We start from the raw sequence: 12580 nt of genomic DNA, 5'->3' as shown, positions 1-12580 counted from the left end.
GATTGTCTCACTTCTTTGCTGAGGAGGTTTCCACTCCACCTATGTACTTCATGCCTCTGGCAGGCAGAGGGTCTAGGATTGGATTATCTTGGTCTGTTTCCTGGTTTGGCTGGAGTTTTGATTCTCTGTGTCACTTGCCCGTGATGTGGCCAACCTGGGGATCAGTCTGCTCGTCCCAAGCTTGTCCCTTGGCTGTGTTGGTCTGCTTCGTGGGAAACTTTGTTCTGCACTCACCTTCCAGGGGCTGAAACAAAACTCCTAGTGAGTGTAAGGTCTCTCTTCCTGGCCAGTAGATGGCTGCTTTCTTGCCAAGTGCTCACATCATGAGTGAGGAATGAAAGTTTACTGTCACGTCTTCCTGTGAACACATCAGGGCCCCTGGTTCAGGGGCCGGCCATGCCCTCCTGTGAACTCAGTACCTCCCTGCAGGCGTGGCTCCAGACAGTCACAGAGGAGCGATTTGAGGGCACAGTCCCTGACCACTTCTCTTGCTGGGTTATAAACGTCTCTCAACTCTCAGTAACATATTCGCTTCCATTGTTCAGGTACTATTTCTTCTTTTCAAGTAAGTATACTTATTATCAAGTGAGAATTTTCAGTGTCTCTACATCCGGTTGTTGCTGTGTTTATTAATTACATACAGGTTTTTAAAGACCCTACTATCTTTTAAGAGTAGCTTGGTTAAGTTTTCCTTTGTTTCTGATGGCTTCCTCTGACTTCACCGCTGATGTTCCTCTCTTAGGTTTGTTATTTCCATGTGTTTAGCTCAGAGGAAATACCTTGTTACTTCTGCTTAACTGAACAGAGATGAAAATCACTGTGGTGTGCTCACAAGAAACCTTTGTGAAGAACAATTGTCTAAGACATGAAAATAAAACAGAAGAAGCCTGTGCAACTTGCGCTAGAATATAGAACTTTAGTATCATATACTTATTATTGCTGTTTATTACAGTTTACAACACCGTCATCTTAGAATTTAATGTATAGTAACCTGATAGTTGGGATAATTAATTTTTTCTCTAGTAGAAAAAAACTTCAATATTACAGTTTTACTGCTTTGTGGGACGTTGAGCAAATTTGTGTCAGATTTGGTAGTGTTATTTCTATTTTTCCACTCACTATGAAAATTCCAATTTTAAAAATTGAATTCTGTACTCTGTATATGTATATATTTATCTTATATGTGTATTCAGTTTACTTAATTTTAAAAGTAGGTTTTGAATAGTATACACCTCATTTATTAAACTGTACAATTCAGTTATTTTTTTGTATACTCACAGAATTGTGCAGCCATTACTACAATCAATTTTAAATATTTTTGTATCCTGCACCCCCAAACCCATATTCACTAGCAGTCACTTCCTCTTCACCCTTGCCTGCCAGCCCTTGGCAGCCCTGGCTCTGATTTCCATCTCTGTAGATGACCCATTCTGGACCTGTCCTGTGAGTGGAATTGTCTCCTGTGTGGTCTCTGACTGTCCGTTAGCGTCATGTTTCAAGGCTCAGCTATATGGTAGCATGCATCTATATTACATTCTTCTTCATTCCCCATCAGAGTCCCATGGTGTGGATGGATATACCACATTTTCTTTTTAAATTTTTAAATAAATTTTATTTCATCCCATTCCCCCCTCAAGCCCCCTCTCCTCCCTAGGTACAGAAGCTTTGTTTCCATTCTTTCCTTCTACTTTCACTTTTTCTTTTTCCAAAAAAAAATTTGTATTTGAGTGGTTTCTCCTTTTTGGCTGAGTACTGCTGTTGTATGCTTTCTGTGTGGGTGTGTTTTCGTTTCTCTTCAGTGTGTACCTGCATATGGAATGGCTGGGTCAGAAGTGTAATTCTGTGTTTAGCTCTTTGCAGATCTACTAGACTGTTCACCAAGGGAGCTCTGTCATTCTACTTCCCACTGACAGTGTATGAAGGTTGTAGTTTCTCCACATCTCCAACTTTCTGTTTTTTTTAACTTCTAGGGATTGAATCCAAAGTGTTAACACTGAGCTACATCCTGAGCTCTTTTTATCTTTTGCTTTTGCAACAGGGTCTTGCTAAGTCTCTTCATTGCCTAGGGCTCAAACTTAGGATCCTCCTGCCTCAGCCTCCTAGAGTACTGCAGTTACAAGTGTGCTCCACTATACCCAGCTCAAAACTTGTCCTTTTGATAATCTTTATATTTTTATTATAGCTAATCAGTATAAAATGGTAACTCCTTATGGATTTGTTATATTTCCCTAATGGCTAAAGACGTGGAACATCCTTTCATGTGCATATTGGCCATTTTACTATGTTCTTTGACACAATCTCTATTCATACGCTTTGTCTATATTCTGTTTGAGTTGTCTTTCATTATTAAGTTGTAATATTATTGTGTCTTTGAGTCTTTATCTATTCTAGATACAAATCCTTTATTAGAGTTATGCAAGTTCTCCCTTTCTGTGTGTTCTTTTCACTTTCTTGATGTCCTCTGAAGCATACAAATTTTAAATTTTGATGAAGTCTCATTTATTAATCTATTTTTGTGTTACACACAAGAAGACTGCTTAGTTCTCTTTTGAACCACTTTTGCCAAGTATGTGCTTTACTTACTAATAAATTATATAAACCCTTTATTTTTACTATTTGTATGAGGATCATGCAAGATTTAATTTTTTTAGCAGTACTGAGCATTGAGCCTAGGACCTTGTGCGTGCAAGACAAATGTGCCCCCCCTGCCCTGCCAGCTCTTTTCATTTTGAGACAAGTCTCACTAAGTTGTCCAGGCCGACCTCACTTGAAATGCTCTGAGATGCTCGTGCCAGCTTGCCTGGCTTGTTTCAATATTTTTAAAGTTATTATTTGATATAGTTTGTTAACAGCATTTTGGCAGCCATATAGAATTTGACTTATTCTTGACCATTGGTCATGTCAAGCCACAAGGCAAGTCATTAAGATCAATAATCTTTTACTTTTCCATTTTAACCTAAATACTTAGATTGTATTAGCTGTCAGTTGATCCTTCATGATGGATCAATAACTTTCCCATCTATTATTAAATGAGATTGTGTGGATCAGTTGAGTGACATGACACTGAATTGTAAATGCTGCTACTTTCCATTTAAAAATAGCAGTGTAAAGGGCAAAGAACAGAGGACATAGTATTCTGATTGTACAGCTTTCACTGCCTCTTGACAAGCAAGTTTCCCTAGGCCCACTGTCCACTCAGTAGTGCAGAGCAAATGACCTGCCAGTCACGATGATGACTTTTCATTTCATTCCTCACATCCAAGCAGTCCCATGATATTGAATTTCTTATTTCTAGACCTTGTTCATTTGTAGCCATCCGTTCCCACCGGCCCCATCTCCAGGAAGTCTCTCATGGTCTTTCTCCGGTGTTACCAGAATAGCTTCCTGACTTGTCTCTCTCCCCACCATTTGCTCTCCTCAGATCCATCCACTACACCATTCCTAGGTGGTATTTCTAATGCTTTCAATATCTAGAAGGTGGGTGGTTCCCTGTTCCAGGGATCTGGCCGCTGCTGCTCCCTTTGCATCCATCTCCTAACCCTTTACTCTGCCCTTCCTTCTAAGCTTACACCTAACCCAGAGTCACTGCTTCAAGTCCTTTGTTCCTTACAGCCCAGTTTCTGCAGCTTTCCAGTCCTACAGTACCATTTCCTTTATGCTTTGGTTGCTGGGTCTTCTGTAAGATCTTTTTTTTTTTCACAAGGAGTAATCATTTTATTACTATAATCACAAAATCATAATTTCTGTACAGGAATGTAAAAGTGAACATTAATAATGCATTGATAATTCATTTCATTAAGAAGGTAAACGTACTATAGAGCATAAAGAAAAAATATTGTAAAATTTTCTGGCCTTGCAGTGCACATTGTAGTGCAAGTATTTAAGACACAATAGTGTTCAATTCAGCAAAGTATTGCAGAATGTCATGCCACAGTCCACTTAATTCAAAGACAGGACATGCAGCAGTAATAAAAAGTCAGAGTGTGTGTGTGTGTGTGTATATATATATTTATTTATATGTAAAAAAACACATGTAATTCATGAAATATATAGTGGTTTATTTGGATGGTTTTAAATGAGTTCATTGTGGAGTTCAGGATAACTGGAGCAACATCCAGTGTCTTCTTCAGTGGAACAATCTTATTGCTAGGCAATGGCTTTGGCTTCAGGTAGGAAAGCCTCCCAGTATTTTATCAGCTGTTGCTGTGTTTGTACTAATGATTCTAAGTACTTGATGATAACAGTTTTAAAATCCTTCACTTGTTCTTTCTCAAATCTTCCTGCTTCTTTTCGAATTGTTTTAGAGATCTGTTTAAAATCTCTCCTTGTACTTTCGCCTCCCACTCTCTTATTTCATGTTTAGCTTGCTGTATTTTATCTGGTTTGTTAGCGACCATCATTTTTGCCTCAGTCTCACGTTTTTTGAGCAAAGTAATTTGAGCATCTTCCCATATTTGCCAACACTTCATTCGATGGTCAAACACACCTTTCACTGCAGAAATAAGACGAATGTAGTCACTAAGTAGTTCTGAAAACATGTAAAAGTCAGCAAAAGCTTGTTCTTGATGTAACTGGTCTATTTTTCTCTTCAACCTCTGCAAGCTGAGACAAAGCTCTAGATAAAGCAGTATGATCCTCAGAATTACCTAACATGGCAGCACTTTTAGCAAAGGCAGCTAGCTGTATTAGCTGAAAGTTCTTTGCTATGACAGACCAAAGCTTCGACACTGGCATGGGAGTTTCCTAAGCTGCTGGCCGAGATTCTCAAATTGTTGCTGCTTTTCTTCACACCACTCTGAACTTTCCAAGAATTGCCTTAAATCAGGATCCTGTAATAAAGTTCGATGTTTTACTGTTCTTTGAAGATACCTTTCAAGTGCTGCTCTTCGTTTTTCTACAAACTCAGTGGTTGATGAATCTTCTTTACCTGCTTTGACTTTGGTCATACCTACTATACTGTTCTCTGGAGCTGGTGGCACAATATAACCAACATGTAAATACTTGCTTGCTAACTTGCTGTGCAAACCAAGAAAGTTGCTGAATCTTCTTTTAACTGAAAATTCACTCTTACTGAACATGGAAAGAGAAGTCTTCGTTGTTACTGTGTATGCCATGTAAGCATTCATGCCATCACCAACTTTCTCTGGATCTGACACACCAATTTCTATATCAAAAATATCTCCATTTGCTTCTTCTTCAGTCTCTTTCCTGGATCTATCAAAGATCACAGGAGCTGACATACTCTTTGACTCAATTCTAGGAGCAATGAATGTAGTAGGAGTGACTGGTGTGACTGCAGGAGAAGGATCCGAGGACAGGATAGGGTCTCTTTCTGGGCTGTCCAAAGAAACTTCTTCTGTGGCTTCTGCAAAAAGATCTTCTCTGTCATCATCCAGTACAACTTCTGATGGTTTTGGGCCATTGGAGTTTGCACTGATATCCTCTGTAGGAAGACTAGCTGGTTCTGGAGATGATGGACTTGACTCCAACGTGGAGGCAGTGCTGGTGAACAGGTCCTCCCCATACTCCAGCTCCTCAAAGTTGGTAGGCTTCCCGTCACCCAGCGCAGGAGGTTCCCTCTCGGCCGCCATCTTCGCTTGCCAGGATGACTGAGTACGGGGCCTAGCGGACCCGTCACATGAGCACGCATGCCTCTCTTCTGTAAGATCTTGCTGGCTTTTAATTCATCCTTGAGAATATATTTTTCTTCTACTAAACTTTATTGTTAAAGATTATTTGCCAGTTTTTCTTTCTCATGAAGAAAGGCATTTCTCAAGGGCAGAGACCATATCTAAATAACTTTGTCTCTCTGGTCAATTATATAGATTATGCTGTCCATATGCAAGGGAGAACTACAGTTATTGTTTATTGTATGGTGGGTAAATGAAGAGTGGACTCCTCTCTGATATATCTGCTGCTTCTGTGGATATGATACCTGCCTTTACCTTTCTGTTTTTGAAGCCATTTCACACTTCCCTCTCTGCATCTATTGTTGTTTTGCTTTTTGTCATTAAGACATTTTTCAGCTGAGCATGCTTTTGTATACTTCAGCCAACCATGGAGTAAAAAATCTTTGCAACTATGAGCCAAATAAATCTTCATGTGGCACAAACATCATGGCAGAGGGTCATGGTAGAGGAAAGCCACTTACCTCATGACAGCTGGAAGGAAGGAGAACAAGAAAGCCAAAACAATAGATACATCCTTCAAAGGTGAGCCCCTAGTGACCTTTCTCCTCCAACTGGGCTCCACCTCCTAATAGCACATTCAGCTGTAAACTCATCAAGGGATTAATCCACTGATGAGCCGATTGCCCTCTGATCCAATCACCTTCTGAAAGTTCCACCTCTGAACAGATGAAACTTTGGGGGAACATTTTAGATCTAAACTGTAACATTTCACCCTAGCTTCCATGAGGCTCATGTCCATTTTGTTATGCAAAATGCATGTAGTCCACCTCTAAGCATTACCAGAAAGTCTTAATAGTTCCAGCTAGCATTGCTCAAAAGTCCAAGTTCAAACTCTCTTCTGAGACTCATGTTCCCTAAAACAATAGCACAGGATAAACATTCTCATTCTAAATGGAAGGAATAGGAGAATAGAAAGAAATCATTCCAGAGCAAGACTGATTCCTAGCAGGGCAAACATTAAGTCTTGTAGCTTCCTGTCTGATGTCAAGGTTAGGTGAACCCCAGACAGATTGGCCAGCCCTACTTCTATGGCCTTGCTGGTCACAACCCATGTGGTCTCTGTTCTGACTGGCTCTGTTTGCTGCCTGCAGCTTTTTTGGCGGATGTTCCATGTTCATGACATCTCCAAATTCCTGGGATCTCCATTGCTGCTTCATCTTCACTTCTACCATTCTCTCAGGGGCTCCTGGCAGTGTCTCTGACACTGCAACACATTTTTACCTGGCTTCCTAGACCTTCTTTAGTAACCTGAGTAGAAGCCCCTGTATCCCAAAACTCTTGAATTCTGTCTGCCTGCATGATCAGTGCCATGGGGACAACACCAGGGTCTGTTCCCAGCTCAAGCAGTAACCAGACCCCCTTGGACCATGGTTGCAGTGGTTTCTGTCAGGGTACTGAGTGTAATGAAATGAATCCTGGCCAACTAATTCCTTAGGAGGCCCTTTCTGCACAGTACATCAAGGCATTATCTTCTCATATGAAAAGTTTATACCTTTTCACTCTTCACCTGTAATTGGTGGGGTCTTGAAGATTTGAAATGATGTTAAGGCATCTTCTTATTTTGGCTCAAAGTATTTTTTTAATGACACCAATTTTTTCAGCCATCAGCCATACCTCTTTTGTTGTTTATTTTTGTTTTTGTTTTTGGGGTTTTTTGGTACCAGGGATGGAACTCGGGACCTTGTGTTTACAAGGCAGGCAGTGAAACCACTGAGCTAAATCCCCAGCCCAGCCGTACCTCTTTTGGCCTAAACTTTGCATGTGGTTCCTTTCTGACCAAACAAGCATTTTTTATATCTTTGTGCTCTGCCTATGTTCTCAATTCTTACTATATAACTGGCTAAAAGGAGTCAGCAGTATCCATGCTATTGCATGAATATTATGCTGACTTACAATTTCTTCCACCGTATTAGTCCACCACCTTTAAGTTCAGCCTCCCGTAAAATCTTAGGACAAATGTAGATAGGTTCTTTGCCAGAATGTAACATAAATGGGCTCTTTTCCAGTGCCCAATAGAGTATTTATTCTCATCTGAAACCTCTTGAGCCTGGCCTTTACTGTCCTTGCTCCTATCAGTTTTCTGCTTTTCTGACTTCCAACCAGGACCATTCATCAGGCTCTGCTTTATAGCTTTCTAGGGCTTCTCTAGCCTGCGTCTCCTAGCTTTTCCAAACTTTTTCAGCAAACCATTTCTAAGAGATTTTAAACTATAAAGTCAGGTATAGTCATAGCAACAACCTAACTTCTCAGCTGCAATTTTCTGAATTAGTTAGCTTTCTGCCACTGGAACCAAATACTTGACATGTACCACTTAAAGAGGAGAAGAAGAGAAGTTTATTTAAGTTCATAGTTTCATAGGTGTCAGTCCATATTCTGCTGGCTTCAAGGCACAAACATGGTAGAGGGGCATGGCAGAGGAAAGGTGTGCAACTCATAGAAGCAGAGAGAGCCCAAGAACGCCAGAACAGTATGCATACCCTACAAAGGCACATCCCTAATGACCCCCCTCCTCCAACTGGGCCCCACTACCTAATAGCACATTTAGTTATAAATTAATCTGCTGATGAGTGTAGCACTCCCATGATCTAATCACCACCTAAAAGTCCCACCTCTGAACACATGAGACTTTTGGGGGACATTTTAGATTCACACCATAGCATTCTCTTTCCTCTTCTGTTCTTCCCTTTCCATTCCTTCTCCTAACATTTTTGATACAGCCCCAGGATATAGAGGCTATTCCAGACTAAATTATCTCTAAAACCATTCACATTGATCTTACTTTGGTGACCCTAGGCTATGCTGAGGTAATAGCAAACTCTGAATTCAGTGGAAATGGCTTAACATAGAAGGATTATTTTGCTCATAAGATTATTTTGCTCATAATTTTGCTCATAAGAAGATGGCTGTGGGTCTTGCCATCTTCCAGATTACCATCCTGCCATCTGAAATAGCTAAGTTGGTTTAGCAGAGGAAGAGAAAGTTTGAGGGTTCACACTTCTTATATTGAAACTTTACATTACATATTATGAAAGTAGGGGGAATAAAATAAAGAGCTTCCTGGGCCACGGATTTAGCTCAGTGGTGCTGCCACCTGCCTTGCAAGTACAAGGTCCCGAGTTTGATCTCCGCTACCAAAAAAATGAAAAATTAAAAAAAATAAAGAGCTTCATGCTTTGTTCTTCTTCCCTGGTTTCAGTGTCTGTCAACTTCATCCAGTCTTCCTTCATCAACACCCCCACTCACTTTCAACCTTTTTCATTTTCCCTGACCCAGCACTGAATGGTTTTGAAAGCAGTTCCAGATATAAGATCAATTCGGTCAACATTATTTTGTCTTTTAAAAAATATAACCACAATATCTCTGTGATATCTAAAAATTGACTCCATTCCCTATTGTCATCAAGTATTGATTCTACCACACCATTCGTGTCAGCTTTAAGAGGCCCATGTCACTTCTGCCCAGACCTGCACTCCAGAAGCTGTCTGCCCCACCAGGCTGTGAGTGGGCTGGGAAATGCAGTCTCCCATTCTCTGTAGAAAATTAAACAGACCTAAGGCATTCATACCTTTGTGTCTGACATGGCCTGTGATGGTGTTTGCCTTTAAAATAAAAACAACCAAAAAAAACCCCACTCAGATGATGATTTGCTCCCTGAGAGAAATTCCAGGTTTAGCTTTTTCAGAAACACATTTTTCTCCTCCTGTATTTACTATCAGCAAGTATCCTCAAGCCTGTTTCAGGAACCACTACAACATAACCTGTCAGCTTCCTGGAGTCCTCACAGATAATCGTTGTGTTTACTTACAACATGAATTTCCGAGGCCAAGTCCTATGTTCCTCAGGGCTCAGATAGGTGCCTCCTCTTTTAGGAAGCTTTCTGTGACTCAATGCCATGACTGCTTCCCCTTCCTGCCTCGGCATGTGAATTTTTTCAGTACTTTATTTCTTAGCATTTTACCAAGAACTGGTCAATGAATGAGTGAATGCATGAATGTGTTAACTTGGGAAGCTGGGGGTTTTTCCATGTGAGACTCTCCCAAGAGCAGATATAGGGTAGGTTCCTGGGATGACCCTGATCGAAGGTGACCAGTTCATGGAAGTAGAAATCAAAAAGTTAATTGTGAAAACATTCTGCACGCAGACTGAAGTCTTGACTCACATTGCTTAGAGCCCTGTGGGTAAGAATTGTTTTCAGGGCCTTTAAAATTATCTTCTGGTTTCATTAGACTTTGGCTCAGAGTCTGGTATGAAATAACTCCCAGTAATACTATTGGATGAGTAAGTGGCAATCCTGTTACCCTTAGCAACCTTGGGAAGGATTGAAACTTGTTGGCCTCCTTTCGGAGGGGGTTGTAACACCCCTGATGTTCCCCTGTAAGCACCCAGAACGTGATTGGCATTATTAATCTTCCCCTCCCTCCATGCCTTGTCTAGTTTTTAATCTTCAGAAATAGTTGCAGGGGTATGTTGACTTGTAACTTCACAGCGGCAATAGAATGTTTCCCTGAGAATGATGGAATTTATACTGGGGACACTGGTTAACTTGCATTACGTGTATGGCAAAATACAAATACAGTACTGTGTGGTTCTGGCATTAAGTTCCAATTCCTTCTCTAGAAGGATGGTGGAGCCCTTAACTGGAGTGTCTGAGGGAGCTGTCCCTGCCTGGCCCAGTCTGTATCCACTCCTCTTTGTCACCATAGCTTTCTGACCTCATGTGTCCATCACCGTTCTGAGCCTTCAAAATCTAAATGATTAGCTGTAGCTGCATTTAATTAGTTACAGAGACTTCTCTGTTATCTTTTTTGTGGCTGCTCAAAGTCATTTTGTTAAATTCCTTTTTTTTTTAACAATGAAGACAATTTTGCCCTCATAGTTTCAGATCCCCTCAGCCATCCTGTCCCTACTCGCAAATGGAATTTCTATAGGAATAATGGCCAGAACAGAAGTTTTCACCACAGATAAATTGGTGAGGGAAGGCAGATGTCGGGTTAAGACAAACAAAAGTTGAACTGAGAATAGTTACAACAAAACAGGATGACAGTTGGGTGTTCTTGAGAATGAAAGAGGACTGTAGACAGGGCAGAGGGTGGGTTTGGAGTAAAAAATCCCAAACCAAAAGAATAAAGCCAAGGCAAGTGATGTAACTTAGAGAAGAATGAAAATGATGCGTGCTTTCAGTGTATTTCTGTTGTACTGCACTGGCTTAGAGTGAGCACAGGGCTCTGGGCTGGATCCAGGACAGGGGGAAAGGGAGGGTAGCTGTCTCTCTGCACTGGTGTCTGCCTCTGATTCTGGTGGTATCTTCCCATCTGCAACCGACTTGTCCTCAGCTGATTGTGAATGGTGGGAGAAATTCTTACTGCACTTTTACTGTGGAGACTTTTGATTTCCGTCTGAGAACAATTCTCTTCAAACCCAAGACCATGGTTGCTTGGCTTCTTATAAATTAACCCCCAAGTATTTCCCTGACTAGAGCTTTGCAGGATTTTATAGTCCACTCACATGTGCCTCAGAAACAGCTGCACAACACATTCAAGTACAATTCTCGGGCCTAATGCCCAGAGAATCTGCCTCTGAGGGTTCAATGGACATACATTCGTGAGGAGATGGATTGGATTTATGTGTAACTTGTCCTGTCAGAATGGTGTCTTTTAGCCCAGGATTTACTCTTCTGTTTCTCTAAGTAAGTGTCTTTAGAAATGCAATACTTCAGCACTCCCTCCTGTAAATCTGAAATGATAGGTAAAATCAAAAGCCTCAGAAGCACCACTTCTGCATAGGTTTGGAACCTGCAGTAGAAAGAACATGTTTCCTCTATTCAGGCAACTGTCTGCTGCCTATTAATTGGGTTTTGTTTTATGAGATTTGCAGGGGCCAAGGGATAAAGGAGTGTACATTTGATGGAAGAAGTATTGTCTTCATAATATTGTAAATGGTTGTCTTGCAGATCCACGAAGCAGATGAAGTAGGATTTTCAGTGAAAGAATACAAAGTCCTCCTTTCAGTAACATGTTTTTTCATGTGCTATAGTTCTGGATAAGCACCTAGAATAGATTTGCTTAAGTGGGCAAGTAAGTTTCTACTGTTCAGAAATAAAGCCAGAGGCTTCTGTTACATTGTAGGAAAAGATCAAGACAAGAAATAATAAGATTAAGGTAGATCTCAACATCTTCCTTTTAAATACACATCTTTCTCTGTTTTCCTATTTTCAGTTAATGATTCCAAACAGGCTCACAACCTTAATCTCGATTGGCAACCTTACAACCTTTTTTTCCTAATAATTATGGCTCTGGACTCCCTTCATGTGGAGGCTGTCTCATCATCAACTCAGAACATATCTTTATTGAATTTAAAAGCTTTTTTTAATATGAAATAACACCTTGTAGGGAAAAGGGAGAGTAAAAATGATCAAGATCTGATAAGTACATGTACTCATTCCCCAGGATGAACGTAATTATTATGTAGCATTAACAAATACTAATACAAAATAAAATAATACTTTGTTTAAAGAAGGCTGTGCAGAATGAACTGTGGTGTTCATGCTTCAGTGGCCAGCAAGACCTTTAAAACTTTGCTTTTAAAAATGGAACTGAAGATATTCTGTTAATTTAAAGCAACAGTTATCAAACCAGAAGTAGTAACAGAATCACCAAAGGAAGCGTGTTTACAATGAAGATTCCCTGTTCCATCTCACAGATGTTCTGATTGAGTAGGTCGCAAGGCTTCGTGATAGGCCACTGAATCCATATGTGACCAGCAGCCTGTGTGTTTCTGGGCCTCCCTCCCTCCCTCTCCCCTCTTTAGTGGTGCTGGGGATTGAATCAGGCCTTGCTCAGGCTAGGCACACTACTTACTGAACACTCGACTGAGCCACTCCCCCAGCCTCT

General features: G+C 40.7%; 1 protein-coding gene and 1 pseudogene across 2 annotated transcripts in view; one reads left to right on the top strand and one right to left on the bottom strand.

The window, feature by feature from the left end:
• The window catches only part of Tmtc1 (transmembrane O-mannosyltransferase targeting cadherins 1), a 258438-nt gene that overhangs the window by 110993 nt on the left and 134865 nt on the right, over window positions 1–12580 (top strand). The gene's annotated exons all lie outside the window — the stretch shown is intronic.
• LOC110344013 (sorting nexin-2 pseudogene) lies at window positions 3992–5591 on the bottom strand (annotated as a pseudogene).

Source organism: Heterocephalus glaber, unplaced genomic scaffold (genome assembly GCF_053883595.1).
Source record: "Heterocephalus glaber isolate CG9 unplaced genomic scaffold, H.glaber_assembly_v1.0 deba00001733, whole genome shotgun sequence".
NCBI classification, from domain to species: Eukaryota; Metazoa; Chordata; class Mammalia; order Rodentia; family Bathyergidae; genus Heterocephalus; species Heterocephalus glaber.
Note: the sequence above shows the minus strand (reverse complement) of the source record. Positions and strands in the feature narration are given on the sequence as shown.